The sequence below is a fragment of the Tursiops truncatus genome, unplaced genomic scaffold (genome assembly GCF_011762595.2).
Source record: "Tursiops truncatus isolate mTurTru1 unplaced genomic scaffold, mTurTru1.mat.Y mat_scaffold_168_arrow_ctg1, whole genome shotgun sequence".
NCBI lineage: Eukaryota > Metazoa > Chordata > Mammalia > Artiodactyla > Delphinidae > Tursiops > Tursiops truncatus.
In genome coordinates, this window is record NW_022983219.1 from 57,516 (window position 1) to 63,762 (window position 6,247).

Here is a 6,247-nt window from a genome sequence, read left to right on the forward strand (position 1 = left end):
AAAACCTATGGATTGCTATGTCTCCGAAAGAGAATCAAGCATGTGTACAGGGGCATAAACGCAGCAGTGATAGGATTGGAGAGGTTCGGTGAGCAAATGAAGACCCTTTGAAGTCATATTGCATGGTACCCATTCCACGGGTTTCAACTACCCAGGTTTAAGGTATTCTTCCTTCAGCTAAAACATGCATGTGGAACCTAGAGTATGATCAACCATGTGATCGGGAGACGTGTTCAAATATGTCTCAGTTTTCGTACCCTGGTACTCGGGTGCAACATTCCAGACGCTTTACTAACACTCTCCCGACTTGGAGAGTCAGTCCCTTTAACCTCCTGTTTGGCCCAGTTTGCAATTTCTGCGGAAGATGAACAGGAATAGCGAGAACCAATGAGAGACTAGCTGGAGGTGTCTGGACGGGCAAATTTAACTCTCATTTCCCACCAGGAAGAGGAAATAACCAAAGGCTCAGCGTGCCGTGCCGGAACCAGATTAGGGCCTGAAGCCATCCTGCGGTGTTGCGGCCAGCTCACAAGAAAGCGAGTTGAAGAAAGGAGCTCAGGGGCACTGTAATTCACAAACCTGCAGAGTTATAAATGACAGCTATCGTCCAAAAATATACTGAAGTAAGGCTGCCAAGAGGACTTGAAAGCGGGGCAGAATTGCAGGAAACCGATTTCAGGAGGTAGACTGGAATTGCATTGAAAGCATAGGAAAAGAGGCAGAACGTCCACAATGATGCACTTGGCCAAAAAGGGCGTATGCGTTTTTTCCTGAATATATTCAGGAAAAAACGCATACGCCCTTTTTGGCCAACCAAGCAAGCTTGCAAAGGAAATCTGCACTACAATGAAGTCTCACTTCCCCCCGGTCAAAAGGGCCATCTGAAAAAAGTGTAAAATCCAGAAAGGCAGGACAGGCCATGGAGAACTGGGAGCCTTGTTATGCTGATGGGCGGGATGTAAATTGCCAACAGACACTCGGGAGAAGTGTATGGTGTTTCCTGAAACATCTAAAAAACAAAGCAACAGAGCCTAGGGCACTTCCACTTATGGTCCTATAGCTTAGGGAAATTAAAATCAAAAAGACACAGCCACCCCAAAGTTTGGGACGCCTCTGTTTACAAGAACCTCGTTTACCGTACAAGTTCAATATCACAGAAAGTGAAAAATGGATAAAGAACTTGTGGTACTTACGTACAATGCAGTATCACTCAGCAATGAAATCTATGTCATCAGGCCCGTAGCAGCATCAATGAGTGGATTCAGGTACGATGATTCTAACTGAAATAAGTCACACAGAAAAAGAAACATCATAAGATATCACTAATACACGGAATGTAAACTTGGCTACACAGGAACTGAATTCCAAAACAGAACAGGGTCTCAAATTTAGAAAACCAACTTATGCTTGCTTAAGGGGAAAGGTGAGTTGGGGTGCTGCATAAAACCAGAGATTGAAATGAGCACAGATAAAGTTCCTTAAGCCAAATATGGAATAGACAAGAGCTACTCCTTGCTCAACGAAATGGACTCAACACCCCATATTAAACGCCTAAGAATGTACCTGACTAGTAAGTATCTTAAAACCTATGGATTGCTATGTCTCCGAAAGAGAATCAAGCGTGTGTACAGGGGCATAAACGCAGCAGTGATAGGATTGGAGAGGTTCGGTGAGCAAATGAAGACCCTTTGAAGTCATATTGCATGGTACCCATTCCACGGGTCTCAACTATCCAGGTTTAAGGTATTCTTCCTTCAGCTAAAACATGCATGTGGAACCCAGAGTATGATCAACCATGTAAATCGGGAGACGTGTTCAAATATGTCTCAGTTTTCCTCCCCTGGTACTCGGGTGCAACATTCCAGACGCTTTACTAACACTCTCCCGACTTGGAGAGTCAGTGCCTTTAACCTCCTGTTTGGCCCAGTTTGCAATTTCTGCGGAAGATGAACAGGAATAGCGAGAACCAATGAGAGACTAGCTGGAGGTGTCTGGACGGGCAAATTTAACTCTCATTTCCCACCAGGAAGAGGAATTAACCAAAGGCTCAGCGTGCCGTGCCGGAACCAGATTAGGGCCTGAAGCCATCCTGCGGTGTTGCGGCCAGCTCACAAGAAAGCGAGTTGAAGAAAGGAGCTCAGGGGCACTGTAATTCACAAACCTGCAGAGTTATAAATGACAGCTATCGTCCAAAAATATACTGAAGTAAGGCTGCCAAGAGGACTTGAAAGCGGGGCAGAATTGCAGGAAACCGATTTCAGGAGGTAGACTGGAATTGCATTGAAAGCATAGGAAAAGAGGCAGAACGTCCACAATGATGCACTTGGCCAAAAAGGGCGTATGCGTTTTTTCCTGAATATATTCAGGAAAAAACGCATACGCCCTTTTTGGCCAACCAAGCAAGCTTGCAAAGGAAATCTGCACTACAATGAAGTCTCACTTCCCCCCGGTCAAAAGGGCCATCTGAAAAAAGTGTAAAATCCAGAAAGGCAGGACAGGCCATGGAGAACTGGGAGCCTTGTTATGCTGATGGGCGGGATGTAAATTGCCAACAGACACTCGGGAGAAGTGTATGGTGTTTCCTGAAACATCTAAAAAACAAAGCAACAGAGCCTAGGGCACTTCCACTTATGGTCCTATAGCTTAGGGAAATTAAAATCAAAAAGACACAGCCACCCCAAAGTTTGGGACGCCTCTGTTTACAAGAACCTCGTTTACCGTACAAGTTCAATATCACAGAAAGTGAAAAATGGATAAAGAACTTGTGGTACTTACGTACAATGCAGTATCACTCAGCAATGAAATCTATGTCATCAGGCCCGTAGCAGCATAATGAGTGGATTCAGGTATGATGATTCTAACTGAAATAAGTCACACAGAAAAAGAAACATCATAAGATATCACTAATACACGGAATGTAAACTTGGCTACACAGGAACTGAATTACAAAACAGAACAGGGTCTCAAATTTAGAAAACCAACTTATGCTTGCTTAAGGGGAAAGGTGAGTTGGGGTGCTGCATAAAACCAGAGATTGAAATGAGCACAGATAAAGTTCCTTAAGCCAAATATGGAATAGACAAGAGCTACTCCTTGCTCAACGAAATGGACTCAACCCCCATATTAAACGCCTAAGAATGTACCTGACTAGTAAGTATCTTAAAACCTATGGATTGCTATGTCTCCGAAAGAGAATCAAGCATGTGTACAGGGGCATAAACGCAGCAGTGATAGGATTGGAGAGGTTCGGTGAGCAAATGAAGACCCTTTGAAGTCATATTGCATGGTACCCATTCCACGGGTCTCAACTCTCCAGGTTTAAGGTATTCTTCCTTCAGCTAAAACATGCATGTGGAACCCAGAGTATGATCAACCGTGTGATCGGGAGACGTGTTCAAATATGTCTCAGTTTTCGTCCCCTGGTACTCGGGTGCAACATTCCAGACGCTTTACTAACACTCTCCCGACTTGGAGAGTCAGTGCCTTTAACCTCCTGTTTGGCCCAGTTTGCAATTTCTGCGGAAGATGAACAGGAATAGGGAGAACCAATGAGAGACTAGCTGGAGGTGTCTGGACGGGCAAATTTAACTCTCATTTCCCACCAGGAAGAGGAATTAACCAAAGGCTCAGCGTGCCGTGCCGGAACCAGATTAGGGCCTGAAGCCATCCTGCGGTGTTGCGGCCAGCTCACAAGAAAGCGAGTTGAAGAAAGGAGCTCAGGGGCACTGTAATTCACAAACCTGCAGAGTTATAAATGACAGCTATCGTCCAAAAATATACTGAAGTAAGGCTGCCAAGAGGACTTGAAAGCGGGGCAGAATTGCAGGAAACCGATTTCAGGAGGTAGACTGGAATTGCATTGAAAGCATAGGAAAAGAGGCAGAACGTCCACAATGATGCACTTGGCCAAAAAGGGCGTATGCGTTTTTTCCTGAATATATTCAGGAAAAAACGCATACGCCCTTTTTGGCCAACCAAGCAAGCTTGCAAAGGAAATCTGCACTACAATGAAGTCTCACTTCCCCCCGGTCAAAAGGGCCATCTGAAAAAAGTGTAAAATCCAGAAAGGCAGGACAGGCCATGGAGAACTGGGAGCCTTGTTATGCTGATGGGCGGGATGTAAATTGCCAACAGACACTCGGGAGAAGTGTATGGTGTTTCCTGAAACATCTAAAAAACAAAGCAACAGAGCCTAGGGCACTTCCACTTATGGTCCTATAGCTTAGGGAAATTAAAATCAAAAAGACACAGCCACCCCAAAGTTTGGGACGGCTCTTTTTACAGGAATCTCTTCTGCAGCACAAGTTAAATATCCCAGAGAGCAAATAATGGATAAAGAAGTTGCGGTACTTACGTACAATGCAATATCACTCAGCAATGAAATCTATGTCACCAGGCCCGTACCAGCATAATAGTGGATTGAGGCACGATGATTCTAAGTGAAATAAGTCACACAGAAAAAGAAACATCATAAGGTATCACTAATACATGGAATGTGAACTTGGCTACACATGAACTGAATTACAAAACAGAACAGGGTCTCAATTTTGGAAAACCAACTTATGCTTGCTTAAGGGGGAAGGTGAGTTGGGGTGCTGCATAAAAGCAGAGTTTGAAATTAGCACAGATACCGTTCCATAAGCCAAATATGTAATAGACAAGACCTACCCCTTGCTCAACGAAATGGACTCAACAATGAGGTATCACCTCACATCTGATTGAATGGGCATCATCAGAAAATCTACAAACAAAAAATGCTGGAAAGGGTGTGGAGAAAAGGAACCCTCTTCCACTATTGTTGGGAATATAAATTGATACAGTCATTATGGAGAACAATATGGAATTTCTTAAGAAACTAACAATAGAATTACCATATGATACAGCAATCCCAGTACTGGACATATACCCAGACAAAACCATAAATCAAAAAGAGATCATTCACCGCAATGTTCATTGCATCACTATTTACAATATCGAGGTAATGGAAGCAACCTAAATGCCCACAGACAGACGAATGCATAAAGCTGTGGTACATATATAAAATGGAATATTACTAAGCCATGAAAAGGAATGAAATTGGGTCATTTGTAGAGACGTCGATGGATCTAGAGACTGTCATACAGAGTGAAGTAAGTCAGAAAGAGAAAAACAAATCTTGTATATTCATGCATATATGTGGAACCTAGAAAAACTGTACAGATTAACCATTTTGCAAGGCATAAATAGAGCAACAGATGTAGACAACAAACGTATGGACAACAAGGGGGGAAAGCTGTTGGGGGGGTGGTGGTGGGAGGAGTTGAGAGACTGGGATTGGCATGTATACATTTATATGTATAAAATAGATAACCAATAAGAACCTGCTGTATAAAAATATAAAATAAAATTCAAAATTAAAAAGAAATAAAATTTAAAAAATAAAACAGAAAAAACAATTATTCCCTGCACATACATGTATTTATATGAATAAATTATTTCCATGCTTATATCTGTAAATACAAAAAAGAGGAATAAAATCTACCTTGAACCAAAAACGAAAAAGAGAAAAAAAACACAGAACCCACCAGTTCCACAGAGGAAAACCGTATCAGGGCACTTGCTCCAGTTGTAAACAATTCTGAAGTTGGTCAGTGGTGGGGAATCGTCTCCCATTCAGCCAGCAGCCCCCACGCAACAAGCGTCCTCATTGCAAAGCTGGGGCACCGTGCCGAGGCATCTGTGAGTAAACGTGAGCTGAGCCCCAGGCCAGTTGCTGCTGAACTATTCCCACCCGTCCCAGGTAAAACACCTGAATATATACAAGGACTTGAAAGCCTAGAGGAAGGGCCATAGAGCCACACGAGTGACAGCATGCCGGCCGACTTGGTGCCTGCAGGCCAGCCAGGATGGTCCTGGCCCTGGGTGCTCTTCTGGAAGATTTCCATTTCCCTGCCTGAGATACCCGTCCTGTCCCTGCCCCCACTGCTTTTTTCCTTCCTCACCTCTGCCCAGGGAGAAATTCCAGCAGCAGGTATGGGTGACACATCCTCTTCTTTAGCAGGTGGCAGCCTGGCAACTGCTGCAGAAAGTCCAGCAGAGCCCCACTCACACTGGGCCACCCACAAAGCCGTGGCCTCTCACTCCCTCCCACCAGCCCAGCCCCGAGACTGCTGACAGGGCAGAGAAAATGGCGTCAGGCACGGCTGCAGGGGCTCTTGCTGCCTGGAGTGGTATTTATATTGATCTCAACCCAGGCACACCTGGGGAG